Source organism: Convolutriloba macropyga, chromosome 9 (assembly GCF_964194025.1).
Source record: "Convolutriloba macropyga chromosome 9, txConMacr16.3, whole genome shotgun sequence".
In the NCBI taxonomy this organism is placed as follows: Eukaryota; Metazoa; Xenacoelomorpha; order Acoela; family Convolutidae; genus Convolutriloba; species Convolutriloba macropyga.
Window position 1 is genome coordinate 47,460,915 of NC_134476.1, and position 15,675 is coordinate 47,476,589.

General features: G+C 37.4%; 1 pseudogene; it reads left to right on the forward strand.

The window, feature by feature from the left end:
• Nucleotides 1–1,497: 1,497 nt before the first annotated feature.
• Nucleotides 1,498–15,435, forward strand: LOC142345423 (uncharacterized; annotated as a pseudogene).
• Nucleotides 15,436–15,675: the final 240 nt, after the last annotated feature.

The following is a 15,675-nucleotide window of genomic DNA, read 5'->3' on the forward strand; positions in this document are numbered from 1 at the left end:
AACATAAGAAATGATCGTTTTCGATCAAAATTTTTCAGGAAAAAATGCAACACTTTCAATTGTTTTTCTGACATAGAAAAATACGCATTTACCGACAGTGCCTTAGTTGATTGAAAAATGTTCTTAGTTTACAATTAACAACAAAAATGCCAAGATCTGCATCGGAATTGTAGATCTACAATCCACGATCAAATTTCCAATCAGAACCATATAAACGAACGCTTTGCATTCCTAGTCCAGAAGACCAAACAACATCGACACAAATATTCAAAAGAAACCTTTTGTTTGATTTCAAATTTGAGAAATCGTGAGAATTTCATGTATCAACGATATTACAGGTCTTAAACCTACGAACTTTTCAATACACACAAAAAATGTGATGGTAATTTTACCTTAAAAAACATCCTAACTCACCTGAACAGTTAAGGCAGATTTGTTTTTCCTTAACTCGCCTTGACTAACCCTAACTTTAACTGAACTTTAACTGAAAAGTTAAGACCTCACTACCTTTAAAAAAACCTTAAATTTTACTCTAACTTGCCTTAAAAGTATCTTAATTAATTACCTTAACGTTACCTGAAAAATTCCCCTAACTTAGCCCTAACAAAGCCAGAAATTTACCTTAAAATTAGGGTAATTTTAGGTAAACAATTAAGGTAAGTTAGGGTAAAGTTAGGGAAAGTTTACCGCTACAGTTCGGGTAATTATTTAAGGTAATTTTAAGGGAAATTTGGGTAATATTAAGGTCTTTGTTAAGGTACCTTAACTTTTGCCTAATCAACAATTAACCTTAACTCCGGTAAGGTAAATTTACCTTAACTTTATTTAGTATGTATGTCGGGTTTTGGAGAGTAAGAAAGCAGCGGTACATGTTTGCTTTAAAAAACCTGAGATATCGTCGGTATATTAGCACTGAAAATGCAAGAAATCCTTGGAATGCTCTGTTATAATAGTAGGAAACCGTTGGTGTGTCTGATTAAAGACTTAGTGCATAATTGGTTCGTCGGGCTGTCAAAGTGCTAAAATTGTCGATTTGTTTGTTTTCTAAACGAATGAAATCGAGCAAAAATTCACTGTCGAATACTATTCTATGCTTCATTTTTCGCTCAAATTTACATGAACCTCTCGTGTTGGTTATCAAGAGTTTCCGTGTAACTTTAATGTTAAAGTGCACTATTTCTCCTGTAAGTTTACATGAAGTCGTTTTTCATGCAAAATTTTGGCAAATTTCACTCAAAAAACATCAACGTTCATGCAAAGCATATTCGTGTGAAATTTATCAAAGAGATGCGATTTAAACTAAATACGTAGTTGCTTTAATTTTCACTGCTACTGATGAAGTTGTATTGAAGACATAAGAAATGAACTCAGTTACAACGCATATGGCAATCCACCCTGTTGATGAAAACGTACATCATAAATCTACCAACGTAATTGGCAACTTCACTTGTATTTCTCGGAAAAACAATGCGTTCGTTTAACGCACACCATACCATCAACCTTCTAAGCGCGAATGAAAACATATAATGGCAAAATGCGCAGCCATATAGGCATAGACAATATATTCTATAGCTTTCAGAATACTTATTTGTTCGTATACAATTTGTTCATCGTTTCTTTTTCTTTCGATTTAACTTCAGATTCTGTCAGATGTTGAATGGTTTTAATTGACGATTAACTTTCATTAAAAATCAGCAAACGCTATATTGAGAAAAATGTTATGCCATGTGTGCAAAAAGCGAACTACTAATAGATGCATCCGTTGTAAAGCAACGTACTACTGCTCACAGGTTAGCTTCCTCTAATTAATTTGTATTTTTTTTTTCAAATTCAAACAATTATTGTCTTGACTATAACCATTAACGGATCAAAAATTAGATATCAATATATACGAAACACGTTCCGTACTATCATTCGGAAAAAAGAAAGCATAATACAAGCTTAGTTGTTTGTCTTTCAACGTAAAAGCTCGACATAAAACAACTGCGCAAAACATTTTTTTGCAATTTTGTTGCGGCTGCTCAAGAAGTTCAACGGAAGTGAAATGCAACAGCCTGGTTCTCGAGCGTTACGCCGGCCTGGTTCTTCACAGGGTTCGATTGACTAATAATCTCGGAGAAAGAGTTGTCACTTACTGCTGTTAGGGATCTTGCGTTGACTGTTTGCTCTAAAAGACACATTGTACATTATGATGCCGAGTACTTCGTCGGTGGGGTTTCGGTTGTGCAAGATTACAATCCTGACTTTCTTGCAACCTTGATATAGTCTCTCCAAGACTGCAAAAAAAATAACTTTCTTGCAATTTTTAACTAGTCTCTCCCTGATTCCACCAAAATTGGGAGCTCCAGATTGAATTTCCAAACAGTTTTTTTCTGAGCTGAGTCACTCTCAATCTTAGCTTTGTCCCACGCGTCCATGAATGCTACCAGGTCGTTGACTGCTCCAATGGAATTTGTTTCGCTGTCGCTGATGTTGTGTTCGGGAAGCCCTATTTGCAATGAATCCTGTCACTGCATCTAGACATGATTCGGTGTCCATTTATTCTACAACTTCGATATGTGCTGCTCTTCTCTTATTGTTAGACTATTGAAGAGAAAACACCATCACGTCATTGAACGTCGTAGGAATTTGACTTCAAGGCGTCCGAACCAATCAACTCCGTTATAGGTAAATGGGAACACATGTAAATCAAGTCTTTCTCGGAGTAAGTTTGGCACCGGTGGATAAATGGGTTTGATGTTTTTGCATCTGGATTTGACACATCTCAACTTTATTTTCCTTAACGCATTTTTTATTTTGATGATCCAGTACTCTTGATGGACCATGTTTCCCACATACTCCGTGCCCTCTTGTAGTTTGTCACGATGCGCTCTCTCCAACAGTAGTTGTACTACTGAAAGGTCTGTTGTCAACAGTATTGGAGGTTTTGCACTGTAATCAAGGTTCGAATATTTTTTAGTCGACATTTCACTCAACTGTTCAATCTTCTATGAAGGGTAACAATATGACAAGGTTCAAGGCTTTTGAGATTTCTTTGCTATTTGTTATCGACTTCGAAACATCCGAAAAACTCTCGCTTTGAACAGGTGTTGGATGGAATTTCCTCTGATGGCAATGTCTGCAGGGATTTCAATGCCTTTGACATCTCCATTATTCTATAGAAGATTTCTCCAGTATTTCTGCTGCCCTGTTGGCAATAAACACTTGTTGTTTCTTGAAAGCTGACTGTAGTCACTCTTACACCATAGATGAATATGTCCAATGACAGATTTGTCAATTTTCACATCATGTCATCAATAACTGCCTTCTGAGACAAACTTCTTAGGTTGAGCCTTGAAGCTCTAACTTCGGAGGCATCGTGTGTCTGATTGGTGCTGCACGGCCTCTTTCTATGACATAGATAAGTTTTGATGTTGCTTCATCTTGCAGATATGCCAAAATGCATAATGTTTCTTCTGATGCTTCCGTGAAGGTGTGTAGTCTCAATTTTGTACATCCGTTTTCGAAAAAGTCATTTTTTTGATATTGTCCTAATTTCTCTCACTTCAGAGCACAAAACACTGAAAATTTTTGAGTTCGGTCTGAAATTTTTTGTCCTATTTGTGTACTAATGCTGCCCAAAAACTTTTGAGTAGGACCTGCATTCCTATGGTGAAGGATGAAGATATCCCAAAAGCGTCGAACAGTGCTGCAATAAGGGATAGGACAACTCTCTGAGATAAGATTGGTGGAACTTCTTGCTCAAGTCAGCGACAGACAATGAGACTATCTGTGTCCAAATGCCACCTTAGTCCCAGGGTTGAGAATGATTGTGGCTCTGCTTCGAAAGTTATCACAATTTTCCTTGACCTGTCTCTCTCTGGATCTATGACTTAAATAATCTCCACTTGATATCCATTTCGTCTCTTTGAATCCACCTCTGCTGAGGATGTCTCAAATTTTTCGGTAAATTTGAGTTGCTTCTTGAGGTGCCCAGACTGTCTTGAAGATGTCCATGTAGAAGTTTGCCTAACAGTTTTTTCGTCGTCTTTTCCGTTATTTTCCGCCATTTGCTGCAAAGCTTAATTTGCATAAAACGGCGAGATCTCCACCACAAAACGGGTCGTGTATACTCGTAGATTTATATCCTCTGCTCTGGATCGTCTCGCTAGAAAAATTGTAATCATCGGTTGTCATCGCTTGGCACAGCAACTTGAAGAAACATCGCTTCTTTGTTGACTGAACGCTTTATTTGGTGTTCTCTGAAGCGAAGAATATTTTCAATCAGACCCTGCAACAGATTTGGTCCAGATTGAAGTTTGTCGTTGAGGGCCAAAACTTGATACTTTGCTGCTGCGTTGCACACTCTTCCTACTTTTTTGGTTTTATGCGGTTTGATGACGGGATGATGTAGCAAATACCATTGAAATTTGCTCAAGAATCTCAACCGAACTGAAATGCTACAGCCTGGTTCTTGAGCGTTACGCCGGTTTGGTTCGTCACAGGGTTATATTGACTAATAATCTCGTAGAAACAATTAGTCACTCGCCGTTTTAAGGGACTGTAACTTTAATTCTGATTAAGAAGATCAGAAGAGGTTAAGAAAACTCTGAGTGATAATTCTTGTTTAATCTCGAGCTGAAATTCTTACGGCTTCCACTAGCGTTAGTAGTATTGCTAACTTCTTGCCTAGAAAGCTCAATTAACTTAAAACTGGGAACATTTTAAGATCTAGCAAATAAGACTTAGGTTGTTGAAGAATTGAAGTCTATTCTCAGTGGCAACTACTTTTTGTGACAGTTTCCAATGATTCTAACTACAATATGATTTCACTGCTCAAAAAATTCGGTTAAAGTAAATGGATTAAATCAAGTAAATATCATTTATCACGTTTGTCGTTTCTGTTTGTTTAATCTAGTAAAGTGATTTAAGTCAATTTTTACTTAGTAAACGCCAAATTACTGCAACATTTAATTTTGTTGACATCAATGGGGAAAGTTGTTGCCAAGCAATGAATGCCTAACGTCTACGGCATTTGACCTTTAATGAACAGCTATATTACCAAAAAATAAACAATTTAAGAATTTTAACAGTAAATGACAAAATATCAAAAATGCCAATTTTGCGTCATATAAGTGCTAATGGCAACATTTGTTGGTTTGGTGCCTGAACCTTCCTTGCAACCATGAATGACATAGATGTTTTTCTAACTATGTGCTAAATTCTCGGGTTGCTCGGGTTTAAGCTCCCCAAAATTTGGGGCTAAACAAATTTTTGGTCCCAACTTGAAATTTTTTTCAGTTTCGACAATGTTTTGAAATTTGACATATTCTCAATTTTCTCTAAAGTTTTAACTCATTTGCCGTTTTGCTCTCTATGTGCCGTTTTGATTCTCGCTAATTGCACAACATGGTCGTTGCCAGTGAAGATCTCAATGATTCGTCCCTGTTTGTACTTACAACGTATCACACAGTCATCTACTGGCCATAGTAGCTCGCCTTTTATCAGGATTTGCAAATACTCTTTTGACCACTTCGATCTCGGGTTCCCTTGAGAGAAGTATTCGCGATTCCATGTTTTTCTAAGTCATATGGGCATAAGTTTGGGCCGTTTGAAGAATTTTTTTGGTAATGGTAGAGTTTACTGGATGACGCGACTGGAGCGCTCGCGTTTTCCCGTCAAAACAAGAAATGATTTGGCGTGAGTGCTCTCAAGTTTTCAGAGTTGTCACTTACTGCTGTTAGGGATCTTGCGTTGACTGTTTGCTCTAAGAGACACATTGTACTTTATGATGCTGAGTACCTTGTCGGCGGGGTTTCGGTTGTGCAAGTTTGCAATCATGACTTTCTTGCAACTTTGATGTAGTCTCTCAAAGACTGCAAAAAAATGTCTTTCTTGGAATTTATAACTAGTCTCTCCCTGATTCCACCAAAATTTGGAGCTCCAGGTTGAATTTCCTAACAGTTTTTTTCTTAGCTGAGTCACTCTCAGTCTTAGCTTTGTCCCACGCGTCCATGAATGCTACCAGCTCGTTGGCTGCTCCAAAGGAATGTGTTGCCTTGTCACTGACGATGTGTTCTGGTAGCCACGTCTTGCAATGAATCTTGTCACTGCATCTAGACATGACTCGGTGTCCAATTACTCTACAACTTCGATTTATACTGCTCTTCTTTTGTTGTTAGTCTAGTGAACAGGCAACATCATCACCTCATTGAACGTCAAAGGAATTTGACTTCAAGGCGTCAGAACCATTCGACTCCGGTATAGGTAAATGGGAACACAAGTTCATCGTGTTTCCTGGGATAAGTTTGGCATCGTTGGATGAATAGGATTGATGTTTTTGCATCTAGATTTGACACATCTCGACTTTATTTTCCTTAACGCATTTTTTATTTTGATGATCCAGTACTCTTAATGGAGCATGTCTCCTACGTACTCCGCGCCCTCGAGTAGTTTGTCACAAAGCGCTCTCTTCAACAGTAGTTGTACTACTGGAAAGTCTGTTTTGAAAGTGTTGGAAGCTTTGCATTGTAATCAAGATTCGAATGTTTCAGTCGACAATTCACTAAAACTGCTCAATCTTCCATGAAGGGTAACAATATGACAATGTTCAAGGTTTTTGAGATTTCTTTGCTATTTGTTATCGACTTCGAAACATCCGAAAAACTCTCGCTTTGAACAGGTGTTGGATGGAATTTCCTCTGATGGCAATGTCTGCAGGGATTTCAATGCCTTTGACATCTCCATTATTCTTTAGAAGATTTCTCCAGTATTTCTGTTGCCCTGTTGGCAATAAACACTTGTTGTTTCTTGAAAGCTGACTGTAGTCACTCTTACACCATAGATGAATATGGCCAATGACAGATTTGTCAATTTTCACATCATGTCATCAATAACTGCCTTCTGAGACAAACTTCGTAGGTTGCGCCTTGAAGCTCTAAATTCGGAGGCGTCGAGTGTCTGATAGGTGCTACACGGCATTTTCCTATCACCTAGGTAAGTATTAATATTGCTTCGTCTTTCAGATATGCCACAATACACATTGTTTCTTCTGAAGCTTCCGTGAACTTGTGTTGTCTCAAATTTGTACATCACTTTTCGAAATATAGTGAATTCATTGACGTCGTCCCTTTTTCTCACTTCAGCGCACAAAACACTGAAAATTGTTGAGTGTTCGGTCTACAATTCTTTGTCCTATGCTTTCAAATTTTTCGGTAAATTTGAGTGGCTTCTTGAGGTGCTCAGACTGTCTTGAGGACGTCCATGTAGAAGTTTGCCTAACAGTTTTTTCGTCGTCTTTTCCGTTATTTTCCGCCATTTGCTGCAAAGCTTAATTTGCATAAAACGGCGAGATCTCCACCACAAAACGGGTCGTGTATACTCGTAGATTTATATCCTCTGCTCTGGATCGTCTCGCTAGAAAAATTGTAATCATCGGTTGTCATCGCTTGGCACAAGAACTTGGAGAAACATTGCTTCTTTGTTGACTGAGTGCTTTATTTGGTGTTCACTGAAGCGAAAAATTTTTCCAATCAGATCCTGCAAAATTTCTGGTTCAGAGGGAAGTTTGTCGTTGAGGGCCAAAACTTGATGCTTTGCTGCTGCGTTGCACACTGTTCCAACTTCTTTGGTTTTATGCGGTTTGATGACAGGATGATGTAGCAAATACCATTGAATTTTGTCTCTGATATCGTTCAGTTCAACTTGTTTGACTTTGCGGACATAGTCTGCTTTAACGTCGGTGTCGTTGGTTTCCTGATAATGTTGTCGTAATGTATCGTCTCTCTGTAGGCGTCGTTCTAGGGACTTGATATGCCCCGTAGCCAAGTAGAAATTATTTTGTACCATCAATTCATCTTCTCGCCACAGAAGTCCAATTTCGTATCTTTCACCGATGAATCGAATTGTTTGCTCCACTGTTTTGATTGCTCTTCGATCGTCTTTCAAATGACCGGTGACTTCACAATTTGAGGCGTAGGATTCAATGTCACACCATTTACTCAACTGGCTTGCTGACTTGTCCTCTAACATTGAGTTTGATGTTGTTGCAAGAGTTGCTCTTTGCTTCGCTGGTAAAACCCATTTATTTTTCGATTTCACTGCCCACAGTGTAGTTTTCTTGTCTGACATTTTGAGTTCTCATGAGTCATATATGCCGTAACTGTCCTGTCCACGAATAATATGAATTTGATTATGATTGTAGCTCCGATTGGGCAGGTTCCTCAAATATGTATAGCGATCTTTCAACAATTGCATATTTACAATTTTGTCACCCAAACTAATTCTCTTCAACATAAAATTGCACTGTTGTCAATGGTAGACCTTTTGCGTGTGCTGAAATCGATATCGGCACTGTTTCCGTTTTAACATCTTGTGATCCGTGGATTCCTGCTACTGAGAGGGACGGTTTTCGGGCTGGCAGGTGCGTTGTAGATACGAATGATCAATTCATGAATGAAATTGAGGATTCTGTACCGCACATTGCCAGCACACTCAAGCTGTGGTTTTCATTAACTAGTTTGATGCGCACTAGAGGGAGTCCCCTTGTGTGATGATCGCTGTTACTGCTGACGTAGCATCGGAGGCAACAGTTGTGGACTCATCCTTTGACAAGTCCCTGTGCAACAAATTTTTGTGTCGTTTTCCATAATTCGGTACCTTGCTTCTACTTTTGCAACCCTTTGACCGCTGGCCAGGTCTCAGACAATTAAAACACAGTCTGACTGGTCGTTCATTTAGTTTCACTGATTTAAACTTCTCGCAACTCCAAATGGTAAGCTGTTCTTATTTGATATGACATTCTGAGTTCTTCGGTTTTGTAGAATCATCAACGTCAGATGCGAAAGTGCTTGTATTTTTATTTTTTGCGACTTTGAAAGTCGGAGTTTTTCTGCGCTCACAGGGCTTCATTTATGAAAGATGTTGATTCTAACCTGTCTTTGAATGCAATAAAATTTGCTGCTAACAGTTGATGATCAAGTAAGTATCGTAGCCACTGCTCTTTAAGTTTGTAGGAAAGTTTTCTGGTTGCAGAACTCAGAATTTCATTCAATTCCAGATCATGCAGAAATCCTAGTCGAGTGAAAAAATTAACTGTGTTTGTGACTACGTTTGCAAAACGAACAATGCCACTGGAGTTGTAGTGTATAACTGGAGGGTGATTCGACTATGACTCTCAGTTTGCCAAAGTTTTTGCAGAGAACGTCCCAGGCATGATATTATGCCTATGAACTAAAATCCGGTCCAGAAATCACCGCTTTTGCCTGACCCTTGAGGCTAATATTGAAATACTGGATCTTTTCAGTATCTCTGAGTCGCTTTTGATGCACAATGACATAAAAAGTTCTGCCCACTCGGGCTACTCCAAAAAGTTTCCTAAAAACCCGATAACTGGAGTTCTGATAATTCTCTTGAATCACCACTCGGTTGATACATTACTTGTGGGATAGTTTGAATCACTGGTTTTGTAGCTCAATCCATCTGTTACGAAAGTCGTGCAAGGGATTTTGGCTTCTCTGATTGTTTTGGAATTCTGGCACGCCTTGTTGTTCCTGGTTGTGTCATCGACTCTTGTCCGTACTGCTTGTCCAGGTCCCGAAAGTAACTCCTACTATTACTGGCCTCCATAAAATCTTGAGTGCCACCTTCTCGCTTTATTTTTCGAATCCATTTTGAATAGATTTCAGCTAGCTTCCCTACTAACTGTTCCACCTGATTACCTAATGTCTGTTTTTGGGAGTCGCATAAGTGTTCTGTTTTCAACTTTTTCAGACTTGAAAACTCACTCAAAATTGGAGCAACAGTTTTCAAAAGTTCAAGCGGCTGCTCAAAAGTCTCAGCGGAACCAAAAAATCTCAGCCTACTTCTCGAGCTTTACGCCCGACTGGTTATTCACAAGGTTCGATTGACTAATAATAACGTAGAAACAATTAGTCGCTCAGACGTATTAAAAGACTGTATCTTTGATTCTGATTGAAGTTAAGAAAATCTTATATATGTTCAATCTCGGGCAGAAGTTTGTAAGGTTTTAGCCAGTTTTAGGAATCTTGCTAACTTCTTGCCAAGAAAGCTCAACTAACACTGAAACTCGGAAGATTGTAAGATCAAGCAAAATTTAGCAAAAAGAATCAATTTTTTGAAGAATAAAATTATAGTCTAATCTGAGAGCCAACTGCTCTTGATAACAGTTTCTAATGGTTCTAAATACAATATGGTTGCAATATTTTAACAATTGGTTGAAAGTAAATAATAAAAAAAATATCTTTTTTAACATCAATTTTACTTTTCCTGATTGGTTACTCAAGTAAAGCGATTTTTTTATATTGTTTACATAGTAAATGTCAAATTACTACAATATTCATTTTTGTTGAAATAAGCATGTATGGTTATTTCGTGGCTCTAAATGCCCCAATATAGGGTATTTGACTTTTAATGATCACCAAAAGTATCATAAAATAAACAATTTATAAAATTTAACAAATTTTTTGGTCCCAACTTGTAACATTTTTCAGTTTTGACCATTTTCGACTTTTGACAAATTCTAAGTTTTTCCAGTATCAAAAGTTATTTCTTGCTGGCTGATGGCTCTTGTTGATGATTTGAAGTGGTGCCAAAATATATTTTGCTGCGTATCAAGAGGAGAAAGGATCAAAAACTTATGCTGTGAAAAATCGTGACACAGTGAGTCCAAAAGGAAAATTATGATTTGTTAGGCTTAATTTAAACGCCAGATCACCTTAAAAAAGTCAGATGTTTATTTAATTTTGGTTTAGGTAGTTGTTATTGGTCGGTAATTGTCGCTGAGATTGAGGTGTCAATAATGAAATTGATCGTTTTGATTAACAGTTTTCATCTGAATGATTTCCGATTTCATTAGCTGAACTGCATAGTTTGTATGATTAGTGCAGTTTAAGAGAGTAAAACGGTACCCCAAGAGTCTGCTAAACTAGGAAACTAAGAAAAGCAGAGCAAAGTAAAGATATACAAACTGGAAAAATGGAACGGTAAAAATAACGGTTTAAACATGGGCAAAACAAAGTGATAGTTTGACTTTTTTTTGAAAACAGATTTATTGTCACTTGAAATATAGTTTTAAAAAGAATACCGCTCTGAAGCGACAAGTTCAACCTCACAAAATCTGCTTAATATTGACTCCACACATGGGAAAGCTGAATAAAACGCATTTTGTGTGTCACAGACCGCTCTGAAGAATACGATAATTCTGACTGTAAGTCTATAGTGGTTATCAGAACCCAGTTTTGGTACCTAAAAAGTAGAAAGAGCGGAAAACAGAAAAGTTGGGCCAGATAGAACACCAGATTTGATAGCTTAAAATTAAGTTAACTTCGAAAAATAGAGAAAATCGAAAATATGGTTTACTTTCGTCACTTTAGAGAATTGAGGTTTATTTTTCAGAATTCAAAATCTTGGTGTTTAGGAACGAACAGGATCGTAAGAAAGTTGTCACCCTTTTCACCCACCAATTGTGAATCTGTAGGAAAAATGTAATTATTCATTTGGGATTAGAATCCATTGATATTAAATGGTTTGACACCAAGCCTTTGGCCGTTTTCCATGATTCATTTCGAGACTTAAAAAATCATCAAACTAGTATCTCTGAATAGTTTTGATCGCATTAAGAATAGCAACAAAGACAATCTACGTGTATTACCATTTATCAATTTATGCGATATTAAGACGAACATAGTCAACAACAATGGAATTGTAGAAATGGAATTTCTAACTTAAGCTATCTTATGAAATTTAAGAAAACTTAAGAAATTATGGCAAAGTACTAACCTTGGGTTATTTCTCAGAAGTTTCGAATTAAATTAAATAGAAAGAATAATGGCTAAGTAAGTTAGGACTTTAGAGGCGGTTTATTCAACAAATATTGATTTTGATAAGTACTGACAATTCTGACTTTGTCTGAACTGAACGGATTCATAACCTTTGATGAAACTTAAGATTTCTCAGCTCAAATTAGAGGTTACTTACTAAATTAGGGATGAACTTGTTTTAACCATGGGATTTTTTGGGACTTTTCGCATGAGATTAATTTATAAAAAGAAATCGGACTTGATTATATCTCTTTTATTTACTTTTGCGGAGTATATATACCGCTTGATTTTTGTACTTTCTCAGAGCTTCTTTTTGAATTTAATTTTGTAAGTGAAATCTCTCCTTTCTGTTGGTAAGACAGAGAGTTCTTAGCTAGATTTCGGCCTGTTTTTGTTATAGTTTTCTTAGTAGGCATAAGTACTAGAAGTTAACTGGTGTAAGTTAACTTTTGCTAAGTATAGAAGTGTGCCCGTTTTCCTTTATAAGTTAGTTTGGGCAGAAGGTCTTTAAGAGAATTAAAGTCGCCTAGAGGGCTAACTTAGAGAAAAACTAAACTTAGGAATTATTTTCAAAATTTGTTGGAATTTAGAGGCTAAGGCCCCGAACCACCTTAGCTGAATTTTAAATTCTACAGGAATCACATAATTAAAAGCGTATAGCAGCACAACTATAAAATAAAAGAACTTAAAAAGCCGAAATTAGGTTTTGTCAGGTTTTTGCCGTTTAAACAATTGAGAATATCAAACAAACCATTAGAAAATTTTGTGTCAATTTCCCCGTCGCTACAGCACTGCGATAACTGTTCTCAACTAAGACCGGGCTCTGACTCAACAAATCTTTCTTACTATATGGTTTTTTCTAAGAAACTTTAAAAGCCAAAGGCATATTTTTCGATTAAAAGATTGCAGTGAAAAGTATGTCCATCTCAAAACCTCAAGAAAGGACATTTGAGCTGCAGAACTTGCCTCATCTGTTCATTTCAATTTTTAATACGTTTTCGCGGTAATATAATGTCTCAAAGTACATCTAAAAGGTCTCAAAGTTTTTGGTAGATTTTTTTCTGTTAAATTCAAGCAAGTTGACGACCATTTTGGGCGGAATCAATTGGAGTTAACAATTCAATTGAAATCAGGAAAGTCTTCAAGTAAAATTATCTGAAATTTTTAAACTGTAATTGACTAGAGGTTTGAAGCAACAGAAATGCCCTCAAAAGATTGACCATTTCGTCTGCTAAAGAATCATTTGGATATCTCAGCTCAGTTAACCAATGGTTAATATGATTCCATAATTCCTAATTTGCCTGAACTTATATTGTGCTAGGCTACAGTAGTAATATTTTGCAGATGTCAAAACATACTCTTGGAAGACTCAAGAAATTGTCGGAAAATCTCTGCTTATTAATTTTGCCCTAATTAAATATGCTGATTTGATTATCTTCAACTGAGAGTTGATTTTTGGATATGGCTGATGATTAGTTCTGCTACTGGTCAAAAGCAGAGCAAAATGTTGTAGTTATTGGCAATCAAGCGATTTTCACCCATCACTTTCCTATAATAACCATGAACTCAGATGATGTCTTGCAAAATAATGAACTCCATACCCTCTGCACAATGAGTGGGCTTCTTTGATTGCGCTTGTCAAATCCTGGAATTTTACTTTATGAACTGTGCCTAGGCGATTTTAAGGTAATGTAAACTTTGGGGGAAAACTTAGAGACACGTCGGGAGGGTTTTCAAAGTTTTCACTATGCAAGTTTTTTGGGTAAAGTTAAAGCACAAACGAAACTGAAGCGTTCTATTAACTTGTTCAAACAGAGAATCAGAAAGAGCGATAGCAGAGCGCCCCAGTTCAGAGTCAACCCGAGAACTGCATTATCAGTACGTTGGGTAATTGTTAGTTTGATACTTCTTCACAACTGAGTTGCCATAGTTTCCTGTTTTATTACGACTTGGTTCATTTAAAAAAAAAACATCAACAAGCAGAAGCTGCGCCACAATATATTTTACATTTTTGTGGGATGACCAACCTCAGCTTTTCTGAATTGAAATGTTTGTGCGAGGGACTGATTTCTTGTTCAAATTAGAACCAAAGCTTTATTCAAATCTTAGGAAAATATGATCCTTGCCATGATACAAAGGACATCCTTAAGTTTGATTAATTCAAGGAAATTTCAAGCCAAAGTTATAAAATCGAACTACCAAATGCAAGAAATTTTGTTGTCAAATTTTGTTATCACAGACACGTTTTAATCACAATCTGCCTCACACAGCTAATTGGGCCATAAACCTCCAAATGTATCTCAAGTTACCAAGGGTAAGGAAGAACATATATGTCGACAATTTGCGTTAAGGCGGCTTCAAAATGTGTAAAAACTTGATTTTAAAGTTATAACCAAAACAGAAATGGGGCAAAATTTCGGGTTCTCATAACTTAGGCAGTAATGATTTTATGTACGGTTTATGTCCCATGACTCAAAAATAGTATTCAAGTTACTCTTTCAGGAATGTCAGCGTGCAGATTGGAAAACACATAAAAAGCTTTGCAATACAAACAAGGCAATGCTCAGTGGATACGAACAATCCGCCGCTCAGAAATTAGAAGAGTCGCTGCCGAAACTAAAAAGCAGGGAATGCTCGCTTCTGGATATTTGGTATGACCTGGCAGAGAAAAGTGAAAAGAACGAGATGTATCCTGACTTCGCATCTGAGTATAAAGCTGTGTATCCAAATGAGCAAATGCGGTACAATCGTCTGGTTCAAGAATGGGAAAACAAGATGTTCCACAAGTTGCCAGAAATGGGATACGAAGCTTTTGCAGACATGGAATTTGCGCACCAGAGACTGGCTTCACGTTGGGCAAAACTTGATCAGAAAAGTGTCCAAAAGTTTTTGAGGAGTCCAAACTTGAAGTATGGTGACATTTTTGATGGCGAACCAAAGCCTTATTCATCCGAGTGTTCTGACTGCGGCGTGGCTGGGACAGCAAATGCCCAGCAAATATTGAGAAACACCCCAAGTGTTTCCTAGGATTAAGGCGATTGACAGAACCCACGTGTCATTCGGGTACGTAGACTTGTGTCAGCTGCTCTGGGCTGATTACTCTATTCCTTTCGAAGGGAAGTTGCACATTTATGGTTATGACCAGGCGGAAGTTTCAGTGGCAAGGAGCGTGTTGATATATGAGATGATGAAGAGACCGAAGACGGAAGTGAGTGACAAAACAATCCTTCAGATATGGTTCTCTTCTTGTTGGGATCAAGACACTCAACGCGAGTTCTACTCTTTTTTGGATAAACATGTGCCCAATATCAACAACAGTTTGTTGAGCAAATTTGCGCCTGTTTGGGAAAAGAAAAGGGAATTGACAGTAGAAGAGGCACAAAAAGCATTCACAGACCAAATTCAAGGTGTCCATTCTGAGGCCCTTCTGAATTTAAACGTCAGAGCTGATCGAGTTGCTTTTGCTCGTTATCTTTTCACGGGATGTATCTTTGTAGATGAGGGCTGTGATCCTGTTTGCGGAAACGTCACAATGTTCCCATCCTGCGATGAGAATTGGTGTTACGCACTGATTTTTAATGTTCCTCATGGTGTTTTCTGAGGTTAATAGTAGCAGTAAATAATGTGATTAATTGTCATTTTTCAAGGACTTATTTTGGTGTTTCACAGTGCGATTTTTAGCGGATATATTTTGAATAGATTTAGCAAGTATGCGCGATATATCCACTAGTTCGGATGCGCGATATATCCACTATTATAGTTCGGATGCGCGATATATCCACTAGTTGCCTTGGGTTTTAGAGCTTTATTTATCCATACTATAACTCTAATGTAGCCTGTTTTAACTTATTAATTT